The following is a 15,584-nucleotide window of genomic DNA, read 5'->3' on the forward strand; positions in this document are numbered from 1 at the left end:
TCTGATTTTAGAGATGTCCTTCCTCTTTCCTCCTTTACAGGAGTAGAGTTGGCCCACTTGGTGTCTGAGCCACCTGCCTCCTCCAGGACCTGATTCCCTGATTCTGATCAGAGGGGAATGGGTGGAAGGCTTGGGCTTGATCAGCTCTCAGGAGTCAAGGTGGTGGTTGTATGAGGTCTCCTGGCCCCAGAGGGCATAGGTGATTCCAAAGTACACAGAGTTCCCTTCCCACTTTCCTTGCCTGCCTTATCCAAATCATATTCCTATTTATCTGTGGCTTCTGCCTTCCTTTCTTCATAATCTGCGTAACACTTCTGTGTGCTCCTGGGTCGGGGGGCTCCAGGTCGCTGTAGGGGTCCAGATCGGGCGGCCTGCTAGCTAAGCGGCCAGCCCCGCAGGGCCCCGGCGTGTGCGCGCCAGGGGTGGACGAGGGGGCGCAGGGTGGGCTGCTGGGGCGCAGGGCCGCGCTCTCTGCGGCTGCTGGGTGCTTCGCGGCCGCCCAGTATACATTATATATTATATATTATATATATTATGTCACAAAACAAGTATTAACAAATATTAGAAGGCTGAAATTAAATCAAATTGTATATATATCCATATCTATATATAGATATAGATATAATTTTTTTTAACAATAATGATTTGAAACTATAAATCAATAGAAGAAAAAACACTGCAAATTTTGCATGTATGTAGAAATTAAAATACTCCTGAACAACCAATTGGTCTAAGAAAAAATAAAATTGAAAATAACGGAATATTTTGAGACAAAGGACAATAAAAATACAACATAAAACTTATGGGATACAGCCAAAGAAATAGTAAGGGGGAAAGTTACAGCAATAAAAACCTATATTTAACAAAAAAAGAAGAATCTCAAATCAGCAATCTACCATTAAACCTCAAGGAACTAGAAAAAGAACAAACAAAACCAAAAGTCAGCAAAAGGATGATATTAATAAGAATTAGAGCATAAGTAAAATAGAAAACAGTATAGCAATAGAAATAAATCAATGAAACTAAAGGGCTTTTCTTAAAAACAAAAACAAAATTGACAAATATTTAGCTAGACTACCTTAAAAAAAGAAAAAGTCAAAAAATAAAATCAAATGAAAGAGAAGTTACAAACAATGCCACAGAAATAAAAAGAAAATTATGAGACATGAAAAATCATACAACAATAACTTAGATAAACTTGAAGAAATAGACCCTAGAGACATACATCATCTAAAGATAGAACCAACTGGCCGCACGTCCCAGCCAGCCTAGGGATCCTGCCACGCCTCGGACCAAGACCTCACCAAAATGCCATCTCAAATGGAACACGCCATGGAAACCATGATGTTCACATTTCACAAATTCGCTGGGGATAAAGGCTACTTAACAAAGGAAGACCTGAGAGTTCTCATGGAAAAGGAGTTCCCTGGATTTTTGGAAAATCAAAAAGACCCTCTGGCCATAGACAAAATAATGAATGACCTGGACCAATGCCGAGATGGCAGAGTGGGCTTCCAGAGCTTCTTTTCGCTAATTGCTGGGCTCACCATCGCATGCAATGACTAGTTTGTAGTACACATGAAGTAGAAGGGAAAGAAGTAGGCAGAGGAGCAGGTACTTCCTCCCTGATAGAGTTCTCCCAATGGGTCATTTAAGGAATATCTGCCCCACAGCTTCCCCCAGTATAAGGATTTCATGAGCAGATTGGGACCCTTAGAAAATGTACAAATAAAATCCCACCCCCATTTGACAAGAGAAAGAAAATCTAATTAAAGCCAGAGAAGCTTTTGATTTTTATATTGCTTGTATCTTCATGCCCTCAATAAACAAATTTCTTTTTTAGTTCATAATAAATAAATAAATAAAGATAGAACCATAAAGAACTAAAAATTTGAACAGACTTGTACCTAATAAGGAGATTGAATCAATAATCACCTCACACCTGTCAGGAGGATAATTATTATATTTTTTAAAAGATAGCAAGTGTGGAAAAGACATGGAGAAACCCGAACTCTTATACATGGACTGGTAAGAATGTAAGCTGGTGCAGCAGTTATGGAAAACAGTATGAAGTTTCCTCAAAAAGTTAAAAATAAAACTATCATGTGACCTGACAGTTTCACTCCAGAGTTATAAACCAAAAGAATTTAAATCAGGGTTTTGTAGAGCTATCTGCACACCATGCTTATTGCTGCATTATTTACAATAGGCAAGGTGTGGACACAACCTAAGTACCAGTTGATGGATAATTAAATAAAGAACATGTGGTATATACATATAATGGTTTATTAGCTGGCTTTATTAAGGAAAGAAATACTACAATATGCAACTGCATATGCTAGTTGAAATGATTAAACATTATGCTAAGTGAAATAAGCCAGTAACAGAAAAACAAATACTGTATGATTTCACTTACATAATGCATCTAAAACCATCAATCTCACAGGAGCAGAGAGTAGAATAATGGTTGCCAGGGGCTAAGCGTTTGAAGAAATGAGGAGTTGTTACTCAATGAGTGTGAAATATTACTTACCACTATGTTAGTGACTAAGTTCTAGAGACCTGCTATGGAACATGTTGCCTCAATGAACAATACTGTATTATAAACTTAAAATTGGTTAAGAAGGAGGTAAATCCCATGTTAAATGTTCTTACTTCAATAAAAACTTATTATGCTTAGATCCCTTTGCTGTATTATTGCAAAAGATAATATAGTGGATTTATTTATAGGTTGGAATTAAGCATAATTTATAGGCATTATTTAAAACTATTTTTATATAGAGAAACACTATGAAATTGTTGCATATGGAATTTCCAACCATGGTAAAGTTGTGCTTTCTGTCAACAGGACATCATTTTTTAATTATAACACTAGGATTAAAGGGTTATAGGATCTAAAACAGAAAAGATAAAATGAAGATTATTTGGCCCTTCAGTTAATTCTAATTTCCTTCCAGCAGAACAATGTATTTTATTCCCATTTCTAGAGGATATAATAAATTTCTTAATTTCTATTACCAGAAAAATATAGAAAGAGGCTGATGATGGACTTTAAATTTGTACACATTTTTTGCAGGGTTAGTTGGCATGTCTAAATTAATAATTAATACTAATAATTTTAATGAGTCATGTACATACTGATAATTGTGAATTATGAAAATTAATTTAAATGTTTTTTCTCTGCTTACAGGCAAACTAAATGCATAAAATAGGAATAACAGAAATGATAAAAATATTTTCAATTTAAAATTAATAGTAAATGAGAGAACTATTTAAAAGTAGTTCAGTAGCAATATAAAAAGGGGATAAGTTTCTGCTATTAATAAATTAGAGGATATATCTACAGTATGCAGTGAGACATGAAAAGAAAAAGCCAGATAAATGTATAGACATAATTTATGTTAATATAATTAAGAGAAGAGCCACATCAATGTTTCCATCATCACCTTCAAGAATTCGAGTGCTCATTTAAATAAATATCCCTTAAAAGAGAACTCATATGCTTATCTCCTACTTATTTTTAATAATATAAGCTTAGAACATACTTATTTAATCCTTATTGAAATTACAGTAGTATTACTAATCATGATATTTAATTGTCAAATGAGGTTTACAAGTGTTTGATTTCATTATTATGATTTATAATGTGTGCAAAGTTGACATTTTATATATTAGTGTTCACTTACTATATGGAGGATATCATCCAACATTATCTGTCTTCTTCATATTTTAAAGGTTTACTCCATATGGCCCACGGTTTTCAATGAACCATGATATAAAAATAAAGTTTTATTTATCATGTGATAGTCTGAATTTGAGTATAGTTACAAAGAGAAAGAAAACCTAGAAAACTTCATTTAAAATGATAGAGTATTTTTCAATGACAGAAACAATTATAATGGGAAGTTCTGATCAGTTATGACTGAGAAGTCTGCAGGGGCATGTGAGACAGTATGAACTGATGAATAAATAAGAAATGCAGTTGTCTTCACTGTCAGGTTATTCACCATATATCTCCCTGAAATGAACAAATATTAAATAAATTGTTATATAAGTAAAAATAACAAAGTTCTGGAACAGTCTGATTTTAATTAGGGAATAGTTGTATAGTTTTCCCTTTTGCTTCAACTGCTGTTGTTTCATATTCAACATTAAAATTATTACACAGAAAAATAGAAAATATTATAATATATCTGTCAATACTTTGGAGATGACAGAAATTGATGAATTTTAAGTGCCAGTATTCTAAAAATGAGACGTGGTTCAACTCGTTTTTAGTAAAAGTTGTGTTTGGACTGTCAAAACTGAAGAGGCAGTGCCACAAAGAGTGACAGGCCTTACAAGCTGGGGATAGACTTAGAGGTCAAAGGAAAGAGAAAGAGTGCCATGAACAGCATCACAATTCTATATGCTGGGCAAGAGAATAAGAGTTGTGTGAATGTGTGCCTGAGCAGAGGACTGGAGCATATCCTATTTATTAATATTTAATCTTCCAATGGTTTGCTCACATATTTCATTAAACTGACCATTTAGTTTTTGCATTTTCTAAACAATTATTACAACTAGCACAATGGCCTATATACATTATTAATTTTTGTGAAAGGCTATCTTTTTTGTAATCCAGGGGAAATAACTTGTTTTCTAGAATAGTTCTCATTTTGTGAATTATATTTAAGCAATTTAAAAACTTTTCATTTATCTCTTGAAATTATAAAAGAAATATAATGCTCAATTCTACTAGATAATTTTAGGAAAAGAAAAAAATCATTCAAAAGCAAACTAGGAAAATGAGCTTTACTTAGCCTAATGGATTTATTATTTCCTTGGAAATTAAAAATAATTACTTGTGAAAACATTAATAATCAGTATAAATTAGAATAAATAAATAATTTGTTATATGTTAGAAATACTATAGAGAATTTGGGTGTTCTTTCTTAACATACCATATTTTATTCCTCAGATATATAATTAAACAACCAGTATCTTACCCTTTGGCTTAAAGTAAATCAGTACAACCACTGAGATGCTTAATCATGAAGCTTTTGTATTTTCCAAGTGCCTTTTATATTTTGGGATAACCTCACTCGGCCTTAATAATATTAACCGATGAAAAAAGCAGCATTAGTCCCCTAGTACAAACAAAGCTGAGTGTTGACACAATTATTCAAACCAACAAGTGTGTGGCAGGATACAAAAGCAACTATTCACACCTTCAAATGTAAATGTTGTAGATCAAGAATTTAAAATGCATTTATTCAAAGATCACAACAAGTGTAAAGGATAGCTGCCCTCAAACACTGCCAATGGGATTTGTAAATGTGTGTAACTTTTCTACAGGGAAATTTGAGAACATGAAGCAAATGCATTAAGCTATGCATCATAACTTTGGCCTTGGAAATTCATCTAGACACTTTTCTCAGGAATAAAATAAAGATATGAATAACTATTTAGTTAAAATAAGGTTTATTGTGCCATTGTTTATTTTAATAAAAATATTTTCAAAATAATTTGGTGAATCCAAATTATTGTATATAATTCTGATATTAAAATGCTTTATAAAATTAAAAGTATTTACATGGTTGAAAAATAGTAGGTAATATATACCTTCATTTAATTAAAACATTGTATATAGCCATGGCCAATGTGGCTCAGTTGGTTGGAGCATCGTCTTGTAACTGAAAGCTTGTGGGTTCGATTCTTGGTCAGGGCATGTACTTAGATTGCAGGTTCAACCCCCAGTAAGGATGCATACAATCCTTGGTTTGCACTCTTACAAATCCCAGTCCAGATGAAAACAGGAAGCAACCAATCCATGCTTCTTTCTCGCATGGATATTTCTCTCTTTCCCTCCCTCTCTCTTTGAGAGCAATGAAAAAATGTCCTTGGAGGAGGATAAGAAATAAAAAAATAAATATTACATATATGCAGCACATAGATCATGGTTGAATTTTTAAAAATGTGTTTACTAATCTAGGTTCTAAAATATAGACATGAAGTAAGTCTTGAAATTGATAGATTTTCTCTGGGTAGTACAATGTGGATGATTTTTTAAAACTATTATTCTATGTATATCTATCTTTTTCTAAAATGAAAAAATATATGTACATCATAGAAGAACTTAAAAGAGAAGAAAAATTTGTAGCTTAAAATAATGTAGAAGCTTCTCATTAAGCATGGTGAGCCAACCAGATATCTTAAGCCAGAAATACCCATATCACTTCAGTAGAGTCTCCTATCAAAAACTCAAATATTTCTATTAAAGCTTCATGACATGTTATTGGGATAGAAACTAAATTTTAATTAACACTCAGCTGCACATCAAGATCCAAGTGAAGATATAAAATGAGATTGGTCTGCTTCTGATTGAAGGACTCCTAAACAAAAGAGAGTACAGAAAAGACAGTACGAAAAAAGGTCATTGCACCTCCACCTTAAATGTGCCCCTTGGTAACTATGATGACTCTTAAATTGCTGAAACATATGAACAATGCATTTTTTCCTCCCTAAAGTTTATACCACCTCAGAAAATAATAATGTAAGTTACTATGATTTACTCACATTTCCATACCATTCCATTATTAAAGTCCCCTGTCCTTTTTTCCTCAAATGTCTCTTAGTCCATAGTTCTTTCAAACTCTTCTAGTTCTTTTCAAGTGAAACAACCCAATTTTTTTCAATGTTAGCTTACATAGATATTCCAGACCTCCGTACACCTTCCTTATTTCCCCTCACACTCTTTCTCTCTCTCTCTCTCCCCTTCTCTCTCCTCCTCTCTCCTTCTCTCAATCTCACACAGTGACATATCTCCCCTTCTCCCCACCTCCCCACCCCCCTACTCATCTTTCTTAACATTGCAGATCAACTCTGGGATTGAGGGTAAATCCTTATATCATTCATCCTACCTCTGAAGTCTTGTCTCTTACTAGAAATCCTTTAAAAATGACCACTGCTAATTAAATATCAATTTCTGACTGATCGATACTTTTCTTTTAGACTTTAAAAAGTAAAAATGCTGATACATTTTCTTGCAAATATAGATAAATTATGTAAATACTATTAATAGTCTAAAATTGAGATGGGCTGAGAAAAAATAAATATTAAATTTTTCTTTATATCACATAAAACAATTATATTGCCACCTGTCAGCCAATATTTATGTACAGAAATACATTTCTATTATATAACTATAAAACACATAATTTCTTTTCCCTTATTGGCAAAAATGTTTCATGTGTTTGAAAAGAATAATTTAAGCAAAACAATCATTTACAATATTTGCTTAAATTATTTTTATCTCTGCCAGGAATATCCTTTATTTTCTTTTCTACTTGGTAAACCTTAATCATCCTTTAAAATATGGTTCCCTGCTTCTAGACTTTAAGATCTTAAAGATTTTATCTTTAGCTGTGTAACAGGCTGTCACATTTTGTATACAACTTTACATATCTTTTACCCTAATGTGCAATTTCTATTTGATCCAAGATTTTTGTAAAACATTTTTTTAAATTTTCAACTACAGTTGACATACACAGACAATATTTTGTTAGTTTTAGGAGTAAAACATAGCTATTAGATTTTTACATAACTTACAAAGTGATTAACTGGAAAGCCTAGTACACATCTGACACCATTCATATAAATCACCACATTACTGACTATACACCCTGTACTGTACTTTACATCCCCATAACTATTTTTATAACAGGCTATTTGTACTTTTTAATCAGTTCGTCCTTTTCTTTTTTTAACTTAAAAAAAATTTTAAATAACAGTTGACATACAATATTGTATTTGTTTCTGGTGTGCAACCAAATGATTAGACATTTATATAATTTATAAAGTGACCACCCTGATAAATCAAGTATCCATCTGATGACATACATAGTTATTACAATATTATTGACCATATTCCATGTGCTATACTCTACTTCCCCTGGCTGGTTTGGCTCAGTGGATTGAGCGTCGGCCTGCGAGCTAAGTGTTGCTGGTTCGATCTTCCAGTCAGGGCACATCAGAGAAGGAAAACTCTGATTCCAAAAAACCTCCGCTGCCTTGCGGCATACCTCTTCAGGGGAAAGACTAAGGGAGTAAACCCCGACAGAAAATCCGGAGCCGGAGTCCCTAAGGCGGTTTGACGTTGTAGTCAACACCGGCAACTCCTGCGGCGCACCTGAAGCCAAGCTGTATTGACTCCGTCTTTCCCTTGGATCCTTCAGCTGTGAAGAGAGGGGGGGTCTGCTGCATGGGCAACAGCAGACCCTCCATATCACCCTGCCCAGGCTCTGTAGCTTCAGCTTCACTGGAGAGGACACTCCAGCGTCATCGCAAGATGTCGATTCAACACGGGAGGAGACAGATACCATGTCACTCCCGAGTCGGACTGCACAACCATTCTCGGAGGTGCAGATAGACTCTTAAGAAGCTACACCATCGTCTCTCGAGACGGACGGCTGCCAATGATATACTCTACTCCTCCTGACAATTTTGTAACTAATAATTTGCACTATTCCCTTTTCATTTTCATTGCTCCCCCATTCCCCTCCCATCTTGCAAACATCAAAATGTTCTCTTTATCTATCAGCTAGTTTCTGTTTTGTTTCTTCACTTATTTAGTATTTAAGAATACACATATAACTGAAATCATTATACTTTCTGTCTGAAATTTAATTTAGCATAGGACCCTCTAGGTCCATTCCTGTTTTTTTTATTTTTTTATTTTTTTTATTCTTTTTTTTATAGAATTTTTATTTTGTTTTTCATTTACAGTTGTCCCATTTTCCCCCTGTTGCTCCCTGCCACCCAGCCCACCCCTTCTCCCACAATCATATCCCCCCCGCTGTCCATGTCCATGAGTCATCCACATGTTCTTTGATTAAACCCTTCCCTTATCCTCCTTCTCTCTCTTAATAACTGTTATTCTGTTCCTTGTTCTGTTTAGTTCATTTGTTTGTGTTGTTCCTTAGTTTCCTGTATTAGGTGATAGCATCAGGTATTTTTCTTTCTTTGCCTGGCTTATTTCACTAAGCATAATTCTCTCTAGTTCCATCCATGCTGTCACAAATGGCAGGAGTTCCTTTTTTCTCTCTGCTGCATAGTATTCCATTGTGTAAATGTACCACAGTTTTTTAATCTATTCCTCTACAGATGGGCGCTGAGGCTGTTTCCAGCACTTAGCTATTGTAAACAGTGCTGCTATGAACATAGGGGTGCATAAGTTCTTTTGAATTAGGGTTTTAGAATTTTTCGGGTATAATCCAAGCACTGGAATCACTGGTTCAAAAGGCAGTTTCATTTTTAATCTTTTGAGGTAATTCCATACTGTTCTCCATAGTGGCTGCACCAGTCAGCATTCCCACCAACAGTGCAGTAGGGTTCCCGTTTCTCCACATCCTCGTCAGCACTTGTTTGTTGATTTGTTGATGATGGCCATGCCAACAGGTGTAAAGTGGTATTTCATTGTGGTTTTTATTTGCATCTCTCTGAGGGCTAGTGATGTTGAGCATTTTTCCATGTGTCTATATTTTTCCATGTGTCTGTATGTCCTCTTTGGAGAAGTGTTTGTTCAGGTCCTTTGCCCATTTTTTAATTGGGTTGTCTGTTTTCTTGATGTTAAGTCATATAAGTTATTTATATATTTTGGAGATCAGTGTTTGATTTAAAACCTGTTTTGTCTGGTATAAGTATTGCTACCCCAGCTTTGTTTGTTTCCATTTTCATAAAATATCTTTTCCATCCCTTTACTTTCAGTCTGTGTGTGTCTCTGTATCTGAAGTGACTCTCTTATAGACAGAATATGTTAGGGTTTTGTTTTCTTATCCATTCAGACTCCCTATCCCTTTTGATTGCAGCATTTGATTCATTTACATTTAAAGTATTAATAATTATTGATAGATATTAGTTATTGCCATTTTATTATTAATATTTTATCTCATTTCCTTCTTAAATAAGTCACTTTAACATTTCATATAATAATGGCTTGATGATGATGAACTCCTTTAGCTTTACTGTGTCTGGGAAACACTTTATCTTCCCTTCAACTTCAAATGATAGCTTTGCTGGGTAGAATAAAGTGGTTGTAGATCCTTGATTTTAATCACTTCTACTATTTCATGCCAATCCCGTCTGATCTGCAAAGTTTCTGTTGAGATATTGACTGATAGCCTTATGGAAGCTCCCTGTAACATCGTTTCTCTCTCTGTTTTTAAGATTTTTTGTCTTTAACCTTTGCATTTTAATTGTGTGATATATCTTGGTGTGTGCTTATTTGGGTTCATCTTACTTGGGACTCTCTGTACTTCCTGAACTGTATGTCTATTTCTCTCACCAAGTTAGGAAATATTTCCATCATTATTTCTTCAAATAAGGAAGCTCTCCATCATTATTTAAATTCCTTGCTACTCTCTTCTCTTTCTAGTACCCTAGTGATGTGAATGTTGGTACACTTGATATTGTCCCTACCCTGGCTGGTTTGGCTCAGTGGATTGAGCGTCGGCCTGCGAGCTAAGTGTCGCTGGTTCGATCTTCCAGTCAGGGCACATCAGAGAAGGAAAACTCTGATTCCAAAAAACCTCCGCTGCCTTGCGGCATACCTCTTCAGGGGAAAGGCTAAGGGAGTAAACCCCGACAGAAAATCCGGAGCCGGAGTCCCTAAGGCGGTTTGACGTTGTAGTCAACACCAGCAACTCCTGCGGCGCACCTGAAGCCAAGCTGTATTGACTCCGTCTTTCCCTTGGATCCTTCAAGCTGCGAAGAGAGGGGGGGTCTGCTGCATGGGCAACAGCAGACCCTCCATATCACCCTGCCCAGGCTCTGTAGCTTCAGCTTCACTGGAGAGGACACTCCAGCATCATCGCAAGATGTCGATTCAACACGGGAGGAGACAGATACCGTGTCACTCCCGAGTCAGACTGCACAGCCATTCTCGGCAGTGCAGATAGACTCTTAAGAAGCTACACCATCGTCTCTTGAGACGGACGGCTGCCGACGACGATGATATTGTCCCAGAGGCCCTTTAAACTATCCTCATTTATTATGGATTACAGTAGTCCCTCTCTATATTATGGTTCACTTATCGTGGCCTCACTGTATCGTAGGATTTCAAAAAATATTATGTTTATTTATTTATCGTGGATTTTTCGCTATATCGTAGGATTTTGTGGTACTGTATATGTATGTTGTTAAAGTTACGTAGATTTAAGAGTGTAGAATATGTTTAAGAACATAAGTAGTGTTTATAAAAGTGTGGAGAAGGTTAATAAGAGAGTGGGAAAAGTTAGTAAGGGACTGGGAATGGTTTATAAGTGTGTGGGAAGGGTTTATAAAGCCTTAAATATATATAAATACTAAAATAAATGTAAGGTTCCTACTTCACAGATTTTCACCTATCGTGGGGGGGGTGTGTCTAGAATGTAATACCTGTGATAAGTGAGGGAATACTGTCTTTTTAAATTTTTGTTCTTCTGATTGTTTTCTGAATGCTGTCTTCCAATCACTAATTTGATTCTCTTCTTCATCTAATTTACTGTTGATACCTTCTAATGCATTTTTCATTTCAGTATTGTATTATTCATATCTGACAGGTTCTTTTTTTATTTTCTATCTCCCTTTTTATGTTTCCCATCCCTTTGCTGACGTTCTTACAGAGTTCGTTGAGTATCATTATGGGTTTTGAACTCTGCATCTGGTAGATGGCTTGTCTCCGTTTTCTTTAGTTGTTTTTCTGGAGTTTTGTTCTGTTCTTCCATTTGGAGACTTTTTCTTTGTCTTCTCATCATGGCAGCCTCCCTTTGTTTGTTTCTATTTATTAGGTAGAGCTTCTATAACTCTCAGTCTTTTAGGTATCCTGTGGGGCCCAGTCTCCCTGGTCACCTGAGCCGAGCTGTCCAGGAGTGTCCCTTATGTAGGTTGTGCCTGCTCTCCTGTTTTAGTGGAGCCTTGACTGCTATTGGCACATCAATGGGAAGAAATGACCCTCAGGCTGATTGGTCGTGAAGACTGCAAGTGACTACCATGGAGAGCTGTGGTGCAGGGACTGACCCTACAGAGCAGGATTTACTTTCACAGGCTCTGGTCCCTACAGTCTGCCTTTGGGTGTGTGGTTTGTGGAGGTGATTGGGTGATGCTATGATGTGGTTGAGAGCGGCCACTAGGAGCGCAGAGTGCAGATCTTGGGGATCTTGTGCAGGCCAAGATCAGCTGCTCCCTATGCCCTGCGTAGGGTCACTTGGTGTGTGTTACAAAGTGATGTGCAAATAGTTGCCACTTGTGCTTTGCTTGGAGCTGTCTGGTGGAGGCTAAGTTGCGAACTGAGATTGGCTGCTTCTAGTGTCAGGTTTGGTGCTGCAGAGCATGAGGTAGGTATGGGTACACTGAGGGCAGATGCTGCTCATTGGGGTTTGTGAATCTTTCCTTAGCATAAACCATGACACTCCATTTGTATGGACAAGTCACTTAAAGTGGCTTGGGTGGACCCACAAGTTGGTTGGGGCGTGGTCTCAGGGAATTGCCAGGTTAGGTCAAAGAAGATTCAGTTCTGGTGCTTGCCTGTGCAAGCTGAGGAGGGGACTCAACAAAGAAACAAAGGCTTCTGTCAGCACTTTTGAGAAAATGCTCTCTCTCCAGCCCTATCCTTGAAGCCAGACAATTCAGTTCCTCCCTGTGAGTCCCTGGCACATTTCAAGTTGCTGCCTCGGTGCTGGAGCTCAGAGTGAGTGAGTCTGTCAATGAGTAAGTTCATGAGCAGGGCTTTTAACAGACTCCTGCATCCCTCAGTCTCATTCAGCCATAATCTCTGCTGGTTTTCACAGCTAAAAGTGGAGTACATGTTTTTTGTTTTGTTTTGTTTTTTGCTTTTTTTTGCAGTTAGTGTATCAATGTGTTCAGGCCAGTGGAATGTGAATAGAAATAATGTCCACCACCACTTAGCCTCATGAAATGTCTCACATGTAGTACATTCAGGACCCTTATTCAGAACTTTGTCAACCTGGGCCACTAAATAACTGCTTAAAGGAAAGTCCCCACTGCCACATTGTTCTCACTGTTGAGCTCTATTTAACTGAGACATAAATTTCTGTTGTATTAAGCAACCAAGATTTCAAGGTCCATCTGTTATGGCATCTAGCTATATCTTATCTGCTGCGCTGATTATGTATGGAGGAAAGCATAATCTATGATTAAATTAACTAGGTAAAAGGTATGTTAAAAAGTGGGTACAGCAGATAAAGAGATATGGTATTCTGCATTACAAAATAACTCAGATTTGCATTTCTATGCATACTGGAAATTTTACATTCAAGAAAACGAACATTTTACAACTATAGGAGCTTAAAATAGTAAGTTACTTCACAAACTCAATGTTTTAGACTCAAAATATTTCTTGAAACATATCATTTTCTTTGTTTATATTTTATGGAAATATATGTTTTAGTTTTTTTCTCACATTTATTTTAAATTTTTTCTTTCATGTGAGTAGTTGATCAAGACTTCAGAACAAGTTGGTGGAGTGAGAAAAGCCTCTCTTAAAAAAAAATTAGGTTTGAATATTTTCCTTTTTTTTAAATTAATTTATTTTTTAACAAAGTTACTTTCTTTTATTTTACTTATCTATTTTTAGAGAGAGGGGAAAGGAGAAAGAGAGGGAGAGAAACATCACTGTGTGGTTGCCTCTCACGCACCCCCAACTGGGGACCTGGTGTGCAACCTAGTCATGTGCCCTGGCTGGGAATTGAACCAGCAACACTTGGTTCACAGGCTGATGCTCAATCCACTGAGCCACAGCAGCCAGGGCTGAATATTTGGTTATGTTTTGTGTCCCAGAAAGTGTTGTGGGGTCTTAATGTACTTATGTCCCTGAGTTCACTGGACTTGTGAAGTATCCAAACTGCCATGCCTATTTTCACACACAGTTAAGGCAATTAAAAAAAAAGATAAATAAACAAAAGCATGTATGCTTGGCATTATGAGACCAGGAAGAACCTTAAAATGATGATACAAATTATTTTGACAAAGTGCATAATTTATCTAGATCATAGCCACTGATAAACAATTGTTTTTCTATACCATGGGAAAATAATTTTCTCCTGTTGGGAAAATTTATGTTGTTTAGAAGAGTAATAGTAACTGATGATTAATGAGGGCTTTATCTGAAGTAATTATATAATTTGAGGAAAATTTTCCTAAAAGTGTATGGTATTGGGAATTCACAAAAGATAATGCAGTAACCCATGTTTACTACCAACAAGGGGCAGTAACCATTCCTGTGTCTAAGCAAGTAGAGAGAACAGTTATTTGAAACTGGAGAATCCTGCAAGGTCAAAAAAATCACCTGAAAATACTCATGTGGAATATAAAACAAAAAAATAAGCAAATTTACAACAACAACAAAAATTAATCAGCACAGACAACAGACTGGTGGTTAGAGAGGAAGGGGGTAGAGGGATGACAAATACAGTGAGAGGCAAAAGTAAGTTTTCCATTGTTTGTATGGAAAAGCAATATAATAATTAAATAATAATACAACAATAAACTGTGTTTCGCTCACTCACAACCATAAATCTACTTTTCCCCACCCTGTATATGATGACAGACTTTTGTTAATGAGCATGTTGTATACCTGAAACTTATATATTGTTATTAACCCATTGTTACTGCAATTAAAGAAAAAGATCACCTAGAAAAGTTTTGCCAAATTAAATATAAGCCTGAGGATAAGTATAATTCTACAATGACTTTTCAAAGGGAGTACACAAGAATAAACTTATCAACCTTATTTCTATCTCTCTGTCAAACCTACTGGAGCTATCTGTGTCTAAATCCACCTGAAAGCCAGGAGGGTCAGCACATCTATTTCTGAAAGAAAGAGGGGAAATCTGAACCTGAGAATGGGGGAGAGTGGGACAAAGTAAATGTCCAACACATATCTATTGCCCAGAAGGACAACACATTTTATTACCCATTCTACCAAATGTCATATTTCATGTTCTAACTGTGGAAGTCAAAGAAAATATAAAAATAAAAATAAAAGCTCAATTTCCAAAGAATATGCTTTACTCCCAGTAAGGCCAGAAAATTTTTTCAGTGTTAAGGGCAAAGGAAAGTCTTCACAGAATCTACCTGTAGTCCCTTTCTATAGTCTTTTATTAGATATGAAAAGAAAAAATTAAGATATCCCTTTCAACAAGTACCCCCAAATTTCAGAAAGCAATAAATGCCATAAAATCTTTAAATTAAACGTTAATTTAGGTTTTCTACACTAAAGCTATAAGCCTTTTTGGTGTAATTTAGAAGCATCTGGTTTTCTTAATTAAGACTTGTTCCCTACCATTGGCAAACATAGGAGTTCATTTTGATTGGCAGCATGTGACCACTACAATCTCCAAATGAACTTGCATTAACTATTAATCTCACATAATTTCAAAAATGTATGCATACTTATTTTTATGTACAGTTTATAATTAGACTCTAAAACCATCTTAAAATAAATATATAATTTATAAAAGAGCATTACATTAGTTGTTGATTTGAAAATCAGATGTCATAATTATAATTAAAGATAAAAGGCAAATAAATCATATTTCCCATTTTTC

General features: G+C 35.9%; 1 pseudogene; it reads left to right on the forward strand.

The window, feature by feature from the left end:
* The first annotated feature begins 1,293 nt into the window (after positions 1-1,293).
* LOC149995998 (protein S100-A10 pseudogene) lies at positions 1,294-1,587 on the forward strand (annotated as a pseudogene).
* The last annotated feature ends 13,997 nt before the right edge of the window (positions 1,588-15,584 follow it).

The sequence above is a fragment of the Furipterus horrens genome, unplaced genomic scaffold, assembly GCF_987537825.1.
Source record: "Furipterus horrens unplaced genomic scaffold, mFurHor1.1.pri manual_scaffold_12, whole genome shotgun sequence".
Taxonomy (NCBI): Eukaryota; Metazoa; Chordata; class Mammalia; order Chiroptera; family Furipteridae; genus Furipterus; species Furipterus horrens.